The sequence below is a fragment of the Silurus aristotelis genome (assembly GCF_946808225.1).
Source record: "Silurus aristotelis genome assembly, chromosome: 1".
Classification (NCBI taxonomy): Eukaryota; Metazoa; Chordata; class Actinopteri; order Siluriformes; family Siluridae; genus Silurus; species Silurus aristotelis.
In genome coordinates, this window is record NC_139574.1 from 28,111,211 (window position 1) to 28,131,169 (window position 19,959).

Here is a 19,959-nt window from a genome sequence, read left to right on the forward strand (position 1 = left end):
ATGGAGGCGCTCCCACTGAAGGCAGTAAATCGAGAAATTGCAAAAACACACAAGGGCATAAGAGTGAGCTGTATTCATCTTTTAGCCAGTTATGCCTAGTAAAACATGCTCTTGAAGCACCACACTATAATGCCTAGCTATTTCTCTGTATCTCCTCCATGTCTGGTAGGCATCTATATGGAGCAGTGGCCTCACATTTTGTTAGGCTCATGCATAATAAAAGTGTAGCTGTTAATAAATTGCATTGTATTATCAACATTTTTAATGACATATTGATTGATTCGCAGCACTAACCCATGAATATAATGTCATTCAGAAGACTGAATGGCATTAATGACAATATGGCCTCAAATTAAAAAAAAAAAACTTATCACAGTTGACTAATACTATAAGCTGATATCTAGTGAATTTTTAGTGAAACCTGTTAATATGCAGGTCAAAGTGATCCAGCATGCAGACGAGCAGCTTGTTTGGAGTGCTTTAGACATACCTTTTTGGTTACTTTGTTTCCAATAAAGCTAATATTTGAATTTTATGAACCAGGGTTGCCAGGTTTTAAAAAAATAAAGAAAAACTAGGTTCAATCGTCATCATTAACATCCTCATTGAGCGTAAAAGGTTCACACCAAAACTGAGCAAATCAACAGAATATCAGCATAGATTTGTCAAATAGCAAGATTATTTAATATAGTTGTTTACTCAAAAAGTGGTAATTAGCATGAATGAGCTGTGATCAATAAACTATGTAGATTTGAATAGAAACCCTTTCATACATTCATTATTTTAAGAACATTTCCAGATTCTTTTGATGATTTTTGTTCCCTTATACAACGTGTCATCATTTTAATCAAAAATATATGAGTTGGATACAAGCAGATCTTCCAATAATAAACTGTTATTGAAATCCAAATATTATAGAATTATAGCCAAAATTATAGAACACCTACTTAAAAATAAAAAAAATAGCCATTTTCTTGAAATTTACCGTTCATTAAAACGGCTAACATTTCCTTTTGGTGATTTACATCTTGCATTTCCTCAAAGTGCCTATGAATAAGTGTTGATGCTCTGAGAAGGTTAATATGTCAGGTATTCTGACTGTGCCAAAATACACTACATGAAAGTGAAAATGCTAAATTCAGCACCTTTGAGATGCAGCGCAAGAGTTAGCAAATCACTTGTGTGTGTAAGTGCAATAGAAGCTCATTCTCTGGCCCATTTTTTTTTATTCATTTCTGTATCTCCTATTTGTATTACCAAACAGGTGTGGTATAACCTGTGGAATTACACGATGCAGCTGCGGCCCATTAAACCTTCGGCTGCTACCTGTCACAAAGCTGCAAGAGCAAATCAAGAGAACTCGCAAGAATGAGCGTCCTGAGCAAGATGGTCATTAAATACACAGCGAGAGATCCACTTATTAGGATGGTGATGAACCACAAGGCTGTTCTGCCGTATCAGCGAGCTTGAGCATGAGCCTGATTATGCTGATGGGAACCAGTGGTGAGAACGTATCAGGATCATCACTGATCCAGCTGAATTGATTTCGCTCTAATCCCTGAGAGCTTCTCTTCAGAGACTTGGCAACAGAGATCGTTTCTGTCTTAGAAGCCCGAGGTCATGTGATCAGAACGGAGTATTGGTAATAGTGCATCGATGCTCTTGGGTACATGGCCTGAGGTTTCCTTTAGCGCATTGGCACAAACATGCAAGCTAGAAGGAGAAAAAAAATACAAGCAGGTGAGATATCATGAAATTCAACACAAACAAATACATGCACGATAAGCAATAAGATATTCTATACATACACAGTTTTATTTATTAAAGTCTTTTATTCTCCAATGACATTTTAACATACAAGCTTAAAGCTTAACATACAATCATCTCCACTGATTCAGTGTGGCATTAAGACATTAAATGAGGACATTCAGACATGCATATGTGAATATGTTAGTTTGCCTTAGTCCACTGAGGCCCATGTGTCTGGACTATTAATCTGCTTTGCTGGCGTCCAATAGTAAAGGCTGTAACTCAGTTATGTCTCTGCTGGCAATGCCTGTTGGAGAGGGGTCCAGGAAAAAAGGAAGCAGAGCAAAAGATAATAATACCCTAGAAGCTGAAAATAAACCCAGGCCACTTTTACACCTAACAGTCATTTTGCTGAGTCTGAATCAGGACTTAAAAGCAATACAGTTATTTGGTTTGGTTTCATAAAGCACACAATTAAAGAAACCGAAAATGTAAAAACAAAAAAAAAAGGCTAAGGGCATGTGTTTCATATCCGGCATCTATTTTCTCCTTTTGTTTGTCAGTCCAAATATCCAGAAGGCATTGCATGGCTGTCTCAGTTTGTGCCAGATTTAGCAGCTCATATCTACAGTGCAAAATAAATAAATAAATAATAAATTGCCTGCACACAATAATAAACTGAAACTTATATTAGAGAGAGATTAATTCCAGAAAGGTGTGTCACATGTCATACACAAATTAATACTTAATGTAACTAAGCATATTTTAAGGAAGATTAAAAATTATTCTCATAAAGAAGCTTAAGCTTTGGGTTTAAATATATTGTAGTTATTTCTTTCATACAAGAGAGCTTAAGGGAATTACTTCAGAATAGAGAAATCAATGTTTATTCTAAATGTTTATTATTATGGCTTAAGCAGTAGAAGCTTAAATGGTTCCCACCATTAGTAACACTCAATGGGTAGATGCACTTATAAGCCTTTTGTTTTTAAATGCTTTTGTTTTTTTATAGTTTGGTGAGTGCTTACAAAATAATATTAATTAAACCACAGTAAAGTCAAATATTCAATAAATATACAATCTGGTTTGAAGCAACATTGAATATACAGTACAGTATAATACTGAACACGTGGGATGAACTGGAATGCTGCCTGCACACTCCAAAATCTAGTCTTCCCAGAAGGAAGTGGAGGTTATCAGAACAGAAAATTAGTCTAAATGTGGAATGGGATGCTCAAAAAGCGTTCACTTGTCCACAACCTTTCATTCATATAGTGTATGTCCTGATCCACTGATGAATGATTTTCTTTTGGTGTACAAATGTACAAGTGGCAAGTTGGATTAATTTCCGGCAGTCAGGTCGAATGAGAGTTGAATTGTTTTCCCGCCGCAATCAAGCCACCCTGGAGCTCGCTTACAAACGAAATGTTGCGAGTGTGAAAACCCTTGAGGAATAATGTGCACCTTAAGCAAGAACAAAGGAAAAGGAAATGCCTAATTTCAGGGCACTTCAGCCTAGACGCAAGCACCCTTGGCCTTCTTGCCTTGTGGCCAATTGAAAGGTATTGTGCTGTCTAAGATCAGAAGGACAGAGAGAGGTGCGGCTCCTAATAGCTGCCCGAGCCCATGTATCGGTGATGTGAGGGCAAAGGGAAAGCATCATGAAACAGAACAGCTCCATTTGGATTGAGAAATCTTGATCAGATAAAAGACTTTACAAACACACACAAACAAAATCTTCAGGAAATGGTCCAAAATCACCTTGATGATTGAGGTGATAAAAAAAAAAATAAAAAAAGAAAGGAAAAAAAAAAGAAAAAACAAATTGCCATTTGACTAAGGTTTAAGTTTCACTTACTCCACAGTGAGGTCAGTAATAAATATCAAAACAATTCGACAGGATGATATGAGGTCACATCATGCACTGCAGAAGCCCCAGTAATTTATGTAGCATGACCATCTGTATATTGCCATTCCGGGGCAGTGGACGTGCTACTGAACGCGATGAATTCATTTCAGTCTACAGAGCCTGAATTTGCACTAATGATTAATATATGATTAATGGTCGCAGTGAAGCAAGAACATGCCCTTTCAGCCTAGACATAATACACTTTGGGTTTTAGCCACATAGTTATATGAACTTTTATTGGCATGCAGACATTCTTAAAAAAAAGTTAATGATGTAAAAATGGAGTTATAACCACTTTCCCTGAATGAAGCCAGTCTTATAATATTACTGGACCACGTGTACAAGTGAAATCCATACGATGAAAGCAAAAATTCACTTGAGAATAAAAGTGCCTGGAAAAACATTGATCGATCGGCTTCAAGCTCGTTTCTGCTCAGCCGTTATATATCAGTGATAGGGAAGTAAAACTATTTGTGCAGCACGGTATAAATATTTATGAACATTTTTATCTAAAATCAAATATAATATAATTGGATGTTCCGATTTTAGCCCTTATTCCTGCCAGATTTTTTTTTTGCTTATACAACATAGGCAAGAAACTTGAGGATCCCTTTATCGTTTTTTTCTTGGTTAAAACTGTGTCACTACAGAGTGAGAGAGAGTGAGCAGAGCGAGTGACTCAAGCTGCCAGCAGGACCAGAAAAAGACACATTCCAAACGCCATATTTAAATACCATTCAGCCATTCGGGCCACTCAGCACCCTCACTGCTCAAGCAAAGACCTCAAATCAGTCTTTTTTTCCCCCCTGTTTTTCCCGACTTCTCTATTATCCAAAAGAATGTAGACCACAGCCACTCCTTGTCTACCTTCGTTGCTATGGGCTGTTTCGCTCCACCGCCGACAACCATGCAATGTGGAGAACAGAGAAAGACCGGCTTTGTTCAGAAGATCTGACATTACTTAATCAGTCCATTCAGTCCAAACTGCTTGCATTAACAGACAAGTGGATAACGAGTCATCTGTCCTAGAATGACTGCTGATTTAGAAAAAAAAAGTACTTCGTATGACTTTTGGCCATCAGCAGTGATGAAAAGAGAAGGCAGTAAGTAATGTTCTGTATATAAAAAATGAACTGTGATCCAATAACCTCTATTAACCACAAAATATAATTAAACTTACAATAAAGTTCATAGAATTAACTCTAAAATAATTAAAGTTAGACTTGGTGTCTAACTTCATGGGGTTTCGGTAAATTTTGCGACACACGATGATGCGTTGTATTATAAAAACAAAAAATATCATTCATATTAATATAATGAAATACTTATTATTATTATATTAAGCTACCGTATTTTCCGGACTATAAGCCGCTACTTTTTTCCCACGCTTTGAACCTCGCGGCTTAAACAACTAGCGGCTAATTTATGGATTTTTCCTGGGTTTTTCCCGGTTCACAAGCTTCATGCCAAAAAACTGAGCCCCATAACATTAGACCAATGAAATTGTCGAACGGGTTCAGGTGAACCAGGTGAACCAGGTGAACCGCGCACTTCACCTGTGTTCTGAGCTGCACGGAATCGGGAGAAAAGCTTCACCGATGGTGATTTTTAAACGCACGACGATGACAAAAGATAAACTCCAGAGAGAAATTGTTGTGAAAGGAAGGAGGAAGACAGTGAACAATGACTTTCTTGGTAGGCTACTGTTTAGATACAAGCCGTGTAACAGACACTGACTTTCGTTAAAGCCTGTGTTAAGTTCATTAGTTTCAATGTAGGAACCTGCGGCTTATAAACAGGTGCGGCGTATTTATGTTCAAAATAAAAATCTTTGTCAAATTCAGTGCTTATATAGTGGGTGCGTTTAATAGTCCGGAAATTATGGTAATATAAATAGATTAAAACAATAATAATTGTTATTAAAGTAATATTATATTCATATAATACTGGTAATATAAATGATCATTTACTGTAAGTATTTGTTAATACCCAAGCGAGTGCCTTTGTAGGAGAGGTCCGGTAAACGGATGAACAATCAGAGTACAGGTTGTATCAGGATGTGTCTAAATAGATTGTTCTACATGTAAATCTAAGGCACGCTAGCTAGTTTTCAGCTATTTCTAGCTACACAGATGATCATCAAGCGAAGCTGCATCTTTCACATGATCCTGAGTGTTAAACTTAAGCAACACAGCTATATCTGACACAACAGGTGATCTCTGCTGAACGTTGATGAATTGGCATCTTGCTCGCACAGCTAGCTCAGAATGAAATGCGAAATGCTCCACAGGAAGCTCATGCACTGCCCTGCCTGCACTGAATGCACAGCGACTTAAATGCAAATCTAAAATCAACACGAGCCCAAGTGCTACATCCCCTTAAATTTTTTGTATGCACTAAAAAGTCATCAGATGAGACTACTCCAGACAGACTAACCAAACCCCAGGCCACATTTACAGTATGGCTACTTTATAATCATGTGGAAGACTTGCTAATAATGTTCATGGCATTTCAAAGCTGCTTTCCTGCTCATATTTCTTTCATAATGCAAAAGAAATAGAGCGTTTTGTATTTTTTATGCGGTGTCTGATTTTTATAGAAGCACAGACGCTGCCTGTGTCTGGCCTGATGGGATTGTCTTACACGAGTCTGTACGGGACTGCACACAGACCAGAAGACACATTGCACATGTCACCTCGAATTCCCCGAACTTCTCGGCTGCACAATAGACCGTCTAGGTATTAAAGAACTCTTTGCACCCGCAATGAGAAACAGGTTTGTGATTACTGCGAGTCAGAACACTTTTAACCCTCAGCAGCAGGCTTTTTATCAGTCAAATTAAATTCCCATACTTTTCATGCATTATTCTTTTCAGACAGCTAATCCTTCAGACACGCGTCCTTTCAAACACTACAAACTATTCAGTAAATAATTCAGGAACGTTTTTAGTCGAGCTGTCTATTAAAACACAGACAGTACCGGACTACAAATGGCGTCTCCACAAAGGGTAAGATGGAATTGAATTTACAGTGCTTTATGCATAAAGAGAAACAACTGAACCAATTATTCAGTTCTGCCCAGCATGCATAATCATTATTGTCAGCAATCTGATGCTCCTCGTTTTGTGAAGGTGAAGTGTTGACGTAGGTCCAGCATTAAGCCTAGTCAGAGTGTGCTCCTAAATACTCTAAAATAAAAGCAATACTAATCTGTACATTTCCTTAACACTCTCTTGGAACCCTTAAGGTTCTACATTTGTTTATACTTTAAACATGGAAATTGATTGTCCTTTGATAACATTTAAACAATAAATTAAACTTTTTAGGAAAAAATGTACACACTAACAGTCATGCGTCATACCATCATGCATTACAGGCCGCTCTACCATTAGGTAGCGCTAGCAATTGTTTTCACTCAGGTTATTTAAATACAGCCAGATAAAGTAATGAATTTGATTTTGCCTTTGTCATATCCACTTTCAGTAGTGGCTGCAATGTTTACAATTCCTGATAACAATTAGGCTGATTAGATACCTTGAACTTAAATGTCATTTAAATGCATGAGAGCTTGTTTAGGTAATAGTGTAGAGTCATTGAGAGAAGAAAAGACCTTCGAGACATTTAAGGAGAACTTTGAAGGTCTAAATAAATTAAAGTTTCCTCAAGAGAACACATATTCCGTTTCATTAACACTCGAGTAAAGTATAAATACCAATAAACAATACTGATTTAGTCAGCACAAGTAAGTACTTTCATGAAGCGCAACGTGTTAAGTATTTTAGTAATTTATTAACACGTAAATAGTCATGAATTGCTCATTACAATTAAGTAGCACATATTTTCCGCCTCTGCATATAGATATAGATCGTTACCATTTCGTAGATTTAAATGGAGAGCTATCCAGGATAATGCTAGTAAATTATGGCGTGCCACAAGGGTCAGTTCTGGGACCCCTGCTTTTTACAATATACAGTGAGGAAAATAAGTATTTGAACACCCGGCTATTTTGCAAGTTCTCCCACTTAGAAATCATGGAGGGGTCTGAAATTGTCATCGTAGGTGCATGTCCACTGTGAGAGACATAATCTAAAATAAAAAATCCAGAAATCACAATATATGATTTTTAAACTATTTATTTGTATGATACAGCTGCAAATAAGTATTTGAACACCTGTCTATCAGCTAGAATTCTGACCCTCAAAGACCTGTTAGTCTGCCTTTAAAATGTCCACCTCCACTACATTTATTATCCTAAATTAGATGCACCTGTTTGAGGTCGTTAGCTGCATAAAGACACCTGTCCACCCCATACAATCTGTAAGAATCCAACTACTAACATGGCCAAGACCAAAGAGCTGTCCAAAGACACTAGAGACAAAATTGTACACCTCCACAAGGCTGGAAAGGCTACTGGGAAATTGCCAAGCAGCTTGGTGAAAAAAGGTCCACTGTTGGAGCAATCATTAGAAAATGGAAGAAGCTAAACATGACTGTCAATCTCCCTCGGACTGGGGCTCCATGCAAGATCTCACCTCGTGGGGTCTCAATGATCCTAATGAAGGTGAGAAATCAGCCCAGAACTACACGGGAGGAGCTGGTCAATGACCTGAAAAGAGCTGGGACCACCGTTTCCAAGGTTACTGTTGGTAATACACTAAGACGTCATGGTTTGAAATCATGCATGGCACGGAAGGTTCCCCTGCTTAAACCAGCACATGTCCAGGCACGTCTTAAGTTTGCCAATGACCATTTGGATGATCCAGAAGAGTCATGGGAGAAAGTCAGGTGGTCAGATGAGACCAAAATAGAACTTTTGGTTCATAATTCCACTAAACGTGTTTGGAGGAAGAAGAATGATGAGTACCATCCCAAGAACACCATCCCTACTGTGAAGCATGGGGGTGGTAGCATCATGCTTTGGGGGTGTTTTTCTGCACATGGGACAGGGCGACTGCACTGTATTAAGGAGAGGATGACCGGGGTCATGTATTGCGAGATTTTGGGGAACAACCTCCTTCCCTCAGTTAGAGCATTGAAGATGGGTCGAGGCTGGGTCTTCCAACATGACAATGACCCGAAGCACACAGCCAGGATAACCAAGGAGTGGCTCTGTAAGAAGCATATCAAGGTTCTGGCATGGCCTAGCCAGTCTCCAGACCTAAACCCAATAGAGAATCTTTGGAGGAAGCTCAAACTCCGTGTTTCTCAGAGACAGGCCAGAAACCTGACTGATCTAGAGAAGATCTGTGTGGAGGAGTGGGCCAAAATCCCTCCTGCAGTGTGTGCAAACCTGGTGAAAAACTACAGGAAACGTTTGACATCTGTAATTGCAAACAAAGGCTACTGTACCAAATATTACCATTGACTTTCTCAGGTGTTCAAATACTTATTTGCAGCTGTATCATACAAATAAATAGTTAAAAAATCATACATTGTGATTTCTGGATTTTTTTTTTTAGATTATGTCTCTCACAGTGGACATGCACCTACGATGAAAATTTCAGACCCCTCCATGATTTCTAAGTGGGAGAACTTGCAAAGTAGCAGGGTGTTCAAATACTTGTTTTCCTCACTGTACATGCTTCCATTAGGAAATATTATTAGAAGGCATGGAATTAGCTTCCATTGTTATGCTGATGATACCCAGCTATATATTTCATCCAAACCAGGCGATACAGCTCAATTAGCTCGATTAACTGAGTGTGTTGAAGAAATAAGAGATTGGATGACCCATAACTTTCTGCTATTAAATTCTGATAAAACGGAGATTTTGCTCATCGGCCCAAAAAATAGTACACAGAAGCTCCAGCATCTCAGCCTGCATTTAGACGGTTGTTCTGTAACTACTAGTTCAACGGTAAAAGACCTGGGAGTTATTTTATTTTAGACAGCAACTTATCTTTCAAAAATCACATCAATCAAGTTACAAAAACAGCCTTCTTTCACCTTAGAAATATTTCTAAGCTAAGAAATATGTTATCTATATCTGATGCAGAGAAGCTCGTCCATGCGTTTATGACCTCTAGAATAGACTACTGTAATGCATTACTAGGTGGATGTCCTGCATCATTAATAAACAAGCTTCAGTTAGTTCAGAATGCCGCAGCAAGAGTTCTTACTAGGTCAAGAAAATACGATCATATAACCCCAATCTTATCGTCCCTACATTGGCTTCCTATTAAGTTTCGAATAGACTACAAACTACTGCTACTCACTTATAAAGCACTAAATGGTTTGGCTCCCATGTATCTATCCAGTCTCTTAACACGCTACAATCCGTCACGCTCCCTGAGATCTCAAAACTCTGGGCTTCTAGTAGTTCCTAGAATAGCAAAGTCCACTAAAGGCGGTAGAGCATTTTCACATTTAGCTCCTAAACTCTGGAATAGTCTTCCTGACAGTGTTCGGGGTTCAGATACACTCTTCCAGTTTAAGTGTAGATTAAAAACATATCTTTTTAGCAAAGCCTACACATAACACACATCACACACATCACATCATAACCTTGTGTTTCAGAACATCTGATCACATGCACATTATCAACTTGTGCTGTTAATATCATGAACAGCAGCTACGCTAATTCCTCTCCACTGCTTCTCTTTCTCTCCCCATCCCGAGGCATCCTGAGGTTTGGCCAGCTCCAGTCACGTCCCACCTCGTGAAGATTATGGACCTATGGATGATCATGGAGAAGTAGATGCCGAGTGTTTAAAGGCCCTGGCATGGAGAAGCTGATGCTGGATCTATGATGATCACAAATTGTTCTGTATTGTTGAAAGATTTATGACCAAACTTTTGATGTCACCCATATGAGGATGGGTTCCCCTTTGAGTCTGGTTCCTCTCAAGGTTTCTTCCTCATATCATCTAAGGGAGTTTTTCCTTGCCACTGTCGCCACGGCTTGCTCATCAGGGACAAACGCACACCATTCACCTTCACTGTTGTTTTCTGTAAAGCTGCTTTGAGACAATGTCTGTTGTGAAAAGCGCTATACAAATAAACTTGACTTGACTTGACTTGACAGTACAAAAGAGTGTAGTACCAAAGCATCAGCTGCACTTTCCTGAACTGTGCCAAACCGATCCTGAGGTTAATCGTTTTATTATTATGATACCTGCAGACTAAGATTCATTACAGGTCTGACCAATAATATAATCCAATTGTTTTTCTGGATTTTAAGATTAGAAACCTGGGCTATGAAAGTGAATATAGTAGTGTTGAATATGTGAGTCAGGTGTCCTGACTAACCACTGCACGCTGTGGTGATCGGTGAACTAGTCCTATCTCATAAGTACTCGTAAATTAGAGTTCTACCACTATTAGAGGTGGTGCAGGTCCTTCTTGTGAAGGTCAAGGGCAGCAAAGTGTCCCAAAGTGCCTGCAGTGTTTTAGAGCGCCAGCTATTTGTTGCCAGAAAATTTCTATGCAGTAAGCACATTTCTCTCTCTCTCTCTCTCTCTCTCTCTCTCTCTCTCTCTCTCTCTCTATTTCTGTGTGTGTATATGTTTGTGCATCTGTGAAAGAGAGAGAGAAAGAGAGAGAGAGAGAGAGAGAGAGAGAGAGAGAGAGAGAGAGAGAGAGAGAGACGTAATTTATGCTATGGTTACCCCAGCAGAATAATGAGCAGCATCAATAAGCATTCTGCTGCATTTCATGTCACTGTATAATGGTTTGTGTTAAATCTGCCTTATACAGCAATGAACTGTGCAGAAATGTAGCTTTACCTAAAGAATAATTGCGCAACGCAATGATTCTGTCTGTATCTCTATTTGATCATTGCTCTGTCGTGTCTCTATTTCCATTCAGTTTTCTTATCTGTATTCCAAATGAACCCCGAAGTGGGTGTGAGCTAAACCCGAAGGGCTTTACTTTCTTGTGGAAGAACAAAAAAAACTGACAAATGGCAGCAGTGTCAGCATCCTATATTTAAGAGATTATTAGTAGAGCAACTGTCCCCAAAAGTTTACAGACATCTGGTCATAAGTACGGTATGTGCTTTTTGAGCATCGCATTCAACATTTAGTCCCAATTTGCTTTTATAATTTCCTCCACTCTTCTGGGAAGATGTTTTTACTAGCCTTTGTAATGTGTTTGGGGTACATTTGTGTTCATCGGCCACGAGGGTGTCACTAAAGTCAGGTACTGATGTAGGTGAAGTGAGGAGGCCTGGGGTGCAGTCAGTGTTCACGTTCATCCCGGAGGTGTTCAGTAGGGATGAGATCAGAACTTTATAGCAGGCTGATCAAGATCTTCCTCTCCAAAGCATGTAAACCATATCTTTATGGAGCTCACTTTGTACACACGGGCATTGCCATGCTGGAACAGTTTTGGGTTTTTAAGTTCAAGTGAAAGCAAAACTTTATTATAGCGCATCTAAAGACGTCCTAAACAACAGTGTGCCAACAGTTTGGAGAAGAACCAAATATAGAACAAAAGGTCAGATGTCCCAGTTGTTTTGTCCATGTGTATATTTGTATTCAGTAATAATCCGTCTAAAGAAAAAAAAAAAATAAAATCACAATGACACACATTTCTAATCAGCATTTAATGTAGCGAGTTAAATAAGTAGCATTCAGTTCGTCCTGAAATGCCTGCACAAGAAATATGTGTGCCAGAAGAATTCCCTGTCTTCCCCAGATGGTCCTTTAGAAACCTTATTATACATTCATCATCACATCATAGCGAATCAGACAATGTCCTTGCGCTGCATTTTGTCTGTGTGAGAGGACATGTGCAAGTTTGTATGCATGTGGGTATGCACAAGTGTGGTTTTCAGTTGGCTGACAGCTCTCATGCAAAACTCAACCCAAGATATCATGATTCCCTGCAGGGAGAGGCCAAGCATAAATAAATAATAATGCAAAAAAAAATAATTAATGTGGCCGTGCGCACATCCTTTTTACGAGCAGGATTTCCTTCAAAGATTTGATGGATGTATAAAAAAATCAGTTCCCTCTCCTGACCAGCACTCCCTCAGCCTTACCAGACTGACTTCATGCGTAAGAAGTGTCACCTAAGAGCTCTTATTAAGTCATCCATTAGCCCGGTACTGGCCTCCAGCAGTGGATAGGAGCCATTTGTTCAAAAGGCACTACTTTTTCAGATCTACAGCTGTGAAAACAAACGGCTTTGGGTGTCAGCTAAAATCAGAGCGCAGCAGATGTAACACTCAGGCCTTTATTGTGTTGCCACTACTGAGATTACTCCCACAAGCAGTGTGTAAAAAGAAACAACAAGGATTTTTGAACATTACACCAATTACTACTTTGAGAACTTTGTAAATGTTTGAAAGAAAAACTTATTTTAGTATGTACCATAAATCGAAATCTGCTACTCAATTTATTCACTGCAATTTATACAAAAATTGCTGCTTAATACTGATTAGTCCGAAGGCTGTAATTCAAATCACAAGTTTAGATTATTGTGCTCATTATTGTTTTTGTGGTAACAGTTCAGTTACATGGATTTGTATGGCAGTCATGCCACAAAAAATAAATAAATAAATAATTGCAGAATAGTTTATATGATGAATCTTGGACATTTTTTAAAACATTTTATGGAAGATAATTTTATATGCAGGAGAGAGAAGAAAATCTTCTTCTTCTGTCCGCTTCCCCATTTAGGGAATCATCCGTCTCCATACCCCCCTGTCCTCTACATCTGCCTCTTTCAACCCAACTACCTGCATGTCTTCCCTCAACACATCCATAAACCTCCTCCTTGGCTTTTCTCTTTTCCTCCCTCCTGGTAGCTCCATCCTCAGCATTCTTCTACTGATATACCCCATGTCCCTCCTCTGCACATGTCCAAACCATTTCAATCTCGCCTCCCTCACCTTGTCTCCAAAACATCCTACATGAGCTGTCTTTCCAAAAAACTCATTTATAATCATGACCATCCTTGTCTCTCGAAAACGAAAACCTCAACATCTTCAGCTCTGCTACCTCCATCTCCACCTCCTGTCTTTTACTCAATGCCACTGTCTCTAATCCATACAACATCGCAAGTCTCACAACAGTCCTATAAACTGTCCCTTTTACTCTTACAGATACTCTTCTATCACAAATCACTCCTGCTGTCACTCTTCTCCACCCACTCCACCCTGCCTGCACTCTTTTCTTCACTTCTCTAACACACTCTCCATTACATTGCACTGTTGACTGCATGTACCTAAACTCTTCCAGAATCACCAGCTCTTCTCCCTGCAACCACACCACTCCACTGCACTCCCTCTCATTCACACACATGTACTCTGTCTTACTCCTACTGACTTTCATTCCCCTTCTCTCCAACGCATATCTCCACCTCTTCAGGCTCTTCTCAACCTGCTCCCTACTCTCACCACAAATAATATCATCCACAAACATCATAGTCCAAGGAGACTCCTCTCTGACCTCTTCCGTCATCCACAAACACACAATGCAACTCCTTCTGACCTTCTCTATACTTCTCCATCAACATTCTCAAAGCAAATAAGGCATCTGTGGTGCTCTTCCTTGGCATGAAACCATACTGTTACTTACAGATGGTCACCTCTTCTCTCAGTCTGGCTTCCACTTTTCTTTCCCATAACTTCATGGTGTGACTGATCAACTTTATTCCCCTGTAGTTACTGCAGGTCTGCACATCTCCCTTATTCTTAAAGATCAGTACCAGCACACTCCTTCTCCATTCCTCAGGCATCATCACCTTCAAAAAATCGTATTAAACAATCTGGTTAAAAACTCCACTCCCATCTCTTCTAAACATCTCCATGCTTCTACCGGTATGTCATCTGGTCCAACCAACTTTCCACTCTTTATCCTCTTAATCGCTGCTCTCACTTCCTCCTTACTAATCCTATCCACTTCCTGCTTCACCATCTCCCCCATCATCCAACCTTTTCTTTCTCTTTTTCCTCGTTCATCAGCTGCTCAAAATACTTCCTCCATCTTCTCAACACACTCTCCTCACTAATCAACACATTTCCATCTCTTTCCATCTCCATCCTTTATTGCTCTAACTTTGCAGCACATCCTTCCCAGCTCGGTCCCTCTGCCTGGCCAATCTGTACAAATCCTTTTCTCCTTCCTTAGTGTTCAACTTCACATAAAGCTCCTCATATGCCTTTTCCTTGGCTTTCGCCACATCCCTCTTTACCTGCTGCCGCATTTGCTTGTACTCCTGCCCACTTTTTCATTAAACTGTTGCTTTCAATTCTGTTTCGCCAACCTTCTTCTTCTTATACTCTCCTTCCTCATTCCACCACCACGTCTCTTTGTTTTTCTTTCTATTTCCGGATGTCACACCAAGTACCTTTCTAGATGTCTCCCTTATGACTTCTGCAGTAGTTGCCCAATCATCCAGCACCTCTTCACCACCACCGAGCCTCTGTCTGACCTCTTCCCTGAACCTCACACTACACTCTTCCTACTTCAGTTTCCACCATCTTCATCTTCTTCTTCTTCTTCTTCTTTCAGTCCTAACTCTCCTCCTCTTCTTCTTCACCTCCAAAACCATCCTACAGACCACCATCTGATGCTGTCTAGCTACACTGTCCCCTGCCAACACCTTACAGTCTCCAATCTTCTTCAGGTTGCATCTCCTACATAGAACATAGTCCACCTCTGTGCACCTTCCTCCACTCTTATACGTCACCCTATGATCCTCCTTCTTCTTAAAATGAGTATTCACCACTGCTATTTTCATCCTTTTAGCAAAATCTACCACCATCTGCCCTTTCACATTCCTCTTCTTAAAACCATACATACCCATCACCTCCTCATCACCTCTGCACCCACATGCCCATTTAAATCTGAACCATTCACCAATAGTTCTTTCCTAGGTGCACCTTCTACCAGTTCATCCAACTTACTTAAGAATTTTTCCTTCTGCTTCATCTTACAACCCACTTGTGGAGCATAAGCACTGGTGACATTTATCCTCACCCCTTCAACTTCCAGCTTCACGTTCATCACTCTATCAGAAACTCTCTTCACCTCCACTACACACTTACCAAACCTTTCCTTCAGAATCACCCCTACACCATTTCGCCTTCCATCCTCACGATGATAGAACAGTTTAAACCCACTTCCAATGTTCCTGGCCGTACTCCCTTTCCACTTGGTCTCCTGAACACACAACTTATCAATCTTTCTCCTCTCCATCATATCAGCTACCTCTCTCCCTTTACCAGTGATAGTGCCAACATTTAAAGTACCAACCCGAACCTACACTCTCCTACACTTTTCCTTTCCTGCCGTCTTTCCCTGCTGTAGACATCCACTCCTACACTCCTAGATGGCACTCGGCGTTTCAATTCATTTCAAAGGTGTTCAATAGGGTTGAGGTCCGAATTTGATATCAGGCCACTCTTTCGATCAAACCCATGTAAAACATACCTTAATGGAACTGCACAAGGGCATTTTAATGCTGGAACAGGTTTGGGTCTCGTAGTAAAGGGACAATTTTTTTATATTACTGCATTTTAAAGATATCTTGTGACATTTTGTGGTAACGGTTTGTGGAAGAACCAGATATGGCTGAAAAAGTACACATCAAAACAAGGACTTGAAGTCTTGTGGATGTTTCCAAATATTTTGATATATTTAAATATGCAAAAGTGTAATAAATCTCTGAGTAGTGTTATTTAAATCTGTTAAGCTGTGTCCAGGTTCACTCGATATAAAAGAAATACTAAACTGAAGAAAAACTGAGCTGTTCACTCGTATCAGTACAGGACAGTAGAGCAACTAACTCATAAAGACATAGTGATTGACAGAAAAAGAAACAGAAAAGAACACATCTGCTTATTTCTGCATGTTTAAACAGAGACAACTGTCTGGACAGAACACTGAACCAAAATATCTGTCTCCACTTTTAAGCAAAAGGAAACGCAAAAAGGAAAAGAGGAGCAAGGGCAAACATTTAGCATGCAAAGGAGTCATAATCCTCCTGTCATTAACAAATGGCACACATTTACACTTCCACATTAAGCCTCTAAGAACAGTCATCTTCCATCTTCAAGGTTCTGTGCCTCTCTGTTAACGGTGTGACTGATGGATGGTGATGCATCCTATAAAAATGCATGGAATGCTAAAAAGAGAAGCTCTGCTCACATTTAACTACTAAAATTGACTTATTAATATAGTATATGGTTTTTGGCCAAATCTGGCTGACTCAGAGATAACCCAGTCATCGGATATGAATCTTTTGGTCGGGAGTTGAGATCGGCTGTGTTTGAGCGCACTGGCACTAAATCGGCTGCTGGTGAGCTGCACATCGCATGCTTCCTAAGACCACCAGTTTTAACTTACTCAAAATTCTTTTACCACGTGTGAATTTTATTTGGCAGAACACTGGACAGTGTAAAGCCAGCTTTCGATATGCAAAAAAAATAAAATACATCAAACCCACTTTAAAGTGTCTTTCTGAACAAACCTGGATTGTGCTGATTGATGCAGTAAGCAGGAAATAGTAATTGGTAAATCTTTCATATACTTATTTAACATAAAATCTTTGTTTCCCAAAGCTGTGCGCATAGATGTGGAAGCAAAATTGCAGCACAATCTCACGTCACTTCGTGATATAGTCACGAACTGTAATCTATTGATTCGTGTTCATAGACACAAATTATCTTATTTTTTCGTGTCACTCACCACGTCTGCCTTCGTCTGGCTCCGTCTTCATAGCAACGGAGACATAGGATCATGGGTAATGCTGACAGAAATGCTAAAGTTAATCTTTTTTATCAGAGAATAAGGCAGAAAATATACGGTTAGGGTTAGAGTAAGGGTTAGGGTTATACTGTAATAAATGTGTGTGTCTCTAATTATCGCACTCTCCTTATATTAATATATTTACTGTATTTTGAGTGGAAAGAACCACTGGCAGAAGCTATCCAGTGGCAGAAAGAAAACTTTGGCGGAGGCACAAAAAATACTTCCTATTGAAATACAATACATAGAAAGGTGTCCTCAGTGACACAAAAAAAGAGGGGAACTTGTGTCTATAAACATGAATTAATAGATTCTATTTTGTGTCTATATCACGAAATGCCATGAGACTGGATTATATATTGATGACTTCATTGCCTAATTAGCTAATGTATCTCCACAGGTTTGGATCATGAGACCATACTGTATTTGAGACAATAATCATGTTTCTTTCTTAAAGGCTGCTTTCTTTTCCTCATAGGTAACTATCCATCCTTTATAATCGTCACTTGGTCTTTTCTTACCTCCTCCACTATAGAAACTTTTGAGGGATGGTTGTTTAACACTTTTTTTAAATGGTGCCGTATGTGCATTTGGATCGCGGCTGTTAAAGTGCAAAACTCACAATAAATAATACAGTCTCATGTCTATAGACATTATTCCCAGAAGATGTTTGTGACCAGGCAGCAACTCTTCCACGGCCCTGTACTCGGTCGCAACCTGGTAGTTGGTGACCTCTGCGTTAGAAGATCTCTGTTGTATTATCTACCATGGACAGCACCCACCTTATGGCACAGTGTGACAAGTAATAATCTTAAAAGACCACTGTAATCACACAGTCTAAACCCGGATTGATGCCTCAATCCTGGTTAGCTTCTGAGATCGGAATAGATTGGGTGTTCTCAGGCCGGTGTGGCTGTACGCGAGGGCCATTTCTAGTCAGGTTTAGCCTCCAGATAATATGCCAGATACCTGTGATTGCATCAGTAGCCCTTGAGCTGCCCCCAATCTTAATTATAGTCAGAGATATTAAATTGGAAATGAAACAGTGCCTCGCCTCAAACACACAAACATACACACACAGACAACAAATGTAATGTGCTCATCATCCAGCAAAGGCAATGCAAGAACAGGTCAGGGAAAGCAATAAACAAACCAGAACCTAAGAGATGGAGCTCAGTTGCATGAATGCTTCTACACTTGCCTGCTCATGACCATGTAAAGGAGCATTTAGATGCAAATAATAAACATCTTAAAGTATATTAGCCTACCATTAGGCAACATGAGAAATTAAGACCTTTGAATAAACATGACAGTAACTAATGCAGAAAGTCAATTAATGTGCACTACCCGGTCAGATAATTTAATGATGGCCCGCTCAATTGTGTTTTTTTCCGTGTAGACAAACAAATTGAAAGAGTGACCACCAGAGTCATTACAACACTGCGGCTCTCTGATTCCATTCAGTGACATGATTCGGGTTTTAGAAAGCTGACATTTTGTTGCCGGCCATATGGCTATGTGGATTACACCAGAGAACCAGCTCAAGATTAATCAACAAAACAGATTTGACACAAACACGCTCGATCAGTATGAGATTAAGAGGAAATTGTTGTACTAGGGCAAGTGACAGTATCAGAGCTGAGCTTTAAACACTCACCTCAAGCTGAAGAAAGCAGCGGATTCGGTGTGTAGCAGTAAAACAAAGCTCTCGACAACACGAATTTTCCTGTAATTGGGATACAGTAATACAGCAACCCTTTCAATTAGAGTACACACTGGGACATGATTTGAATTTCCTCGATGTAAAACGTTGCTTTATTCGTGTCAGATGAGACCAGAATATCGTAAGTGCATAATTAATATCATTTGCATTCTAAAAATGTGTGCCGTTCGATTTTTAATTATAGCTTAGAAAAATCCTTGCTAATATACTCATCAGAATTTCAGACCAACATGCAGGTAACAGGACATGCATTACTGCGAATCTGACACCCAGTCTCTCAGGTTTTTTCTAGCTGTCTTTACCTCCAAAAGCCGTGATGTCTCTTTTACAAAAGCCTCTTAAATATGGCATTCTCAGCCGCACAGCACCTAGCGCTGCCTAATGCAGTGAACTGGAGAGCCCTAGAGGACAGCTGTCTCTGTCCAGGACTGGACCCCTTATTAAAAGTGTTTACCTGCACAAAAATCGCTAAGTAAAACCACACTGCACATTTCCAATTAAAAGCACGGCCACCTAGGGAGAGTCCAACCTTCTGCATTGACGCTGTCAGCTTGTTTGCCGCTCTCTTGAGAACGGGGATGTATCACCTCGTCTGTATCAGACGAAGATTACAGTAGCTGCAGGTCTTGTTGCATATTTGACATGCGGCTCATCATTGTCCTGCCCTCTGGCCAAAAGTGTGCAAAGCCCATTATCACACTTCTGTCACATTCACCATTACCCACACTATTAAATGTGAGGAGGATGAGACTTCTGATAATCACCACCTTTTACCACAAGAAAAAAAAACAATGCTGCTCCAGGTGGCTTTACCAGGCACTGGAGTCTCAATCTAATTGCTTTCTGAAGGCGACGCCTCCCTGTCTCATTCTCCATATTTCT

The 19,959-nt window shown here is 39.7% G+C and overlaps 1 protein-coding gene across 6 annotated transcripts in view; it reads right to left on the reverse strand.

Moving 5' to 3' along the window:
- Positions 1–19,959, reverse strand: part of col14a1a (collagen, type XIV, alpha 1a) — a 93,732-nt gene that overhangs the window by 62,129 nt on the left and 11,644 nt on the right. The gene's annotated exons all lie outside the window — the stretch shown is intronic.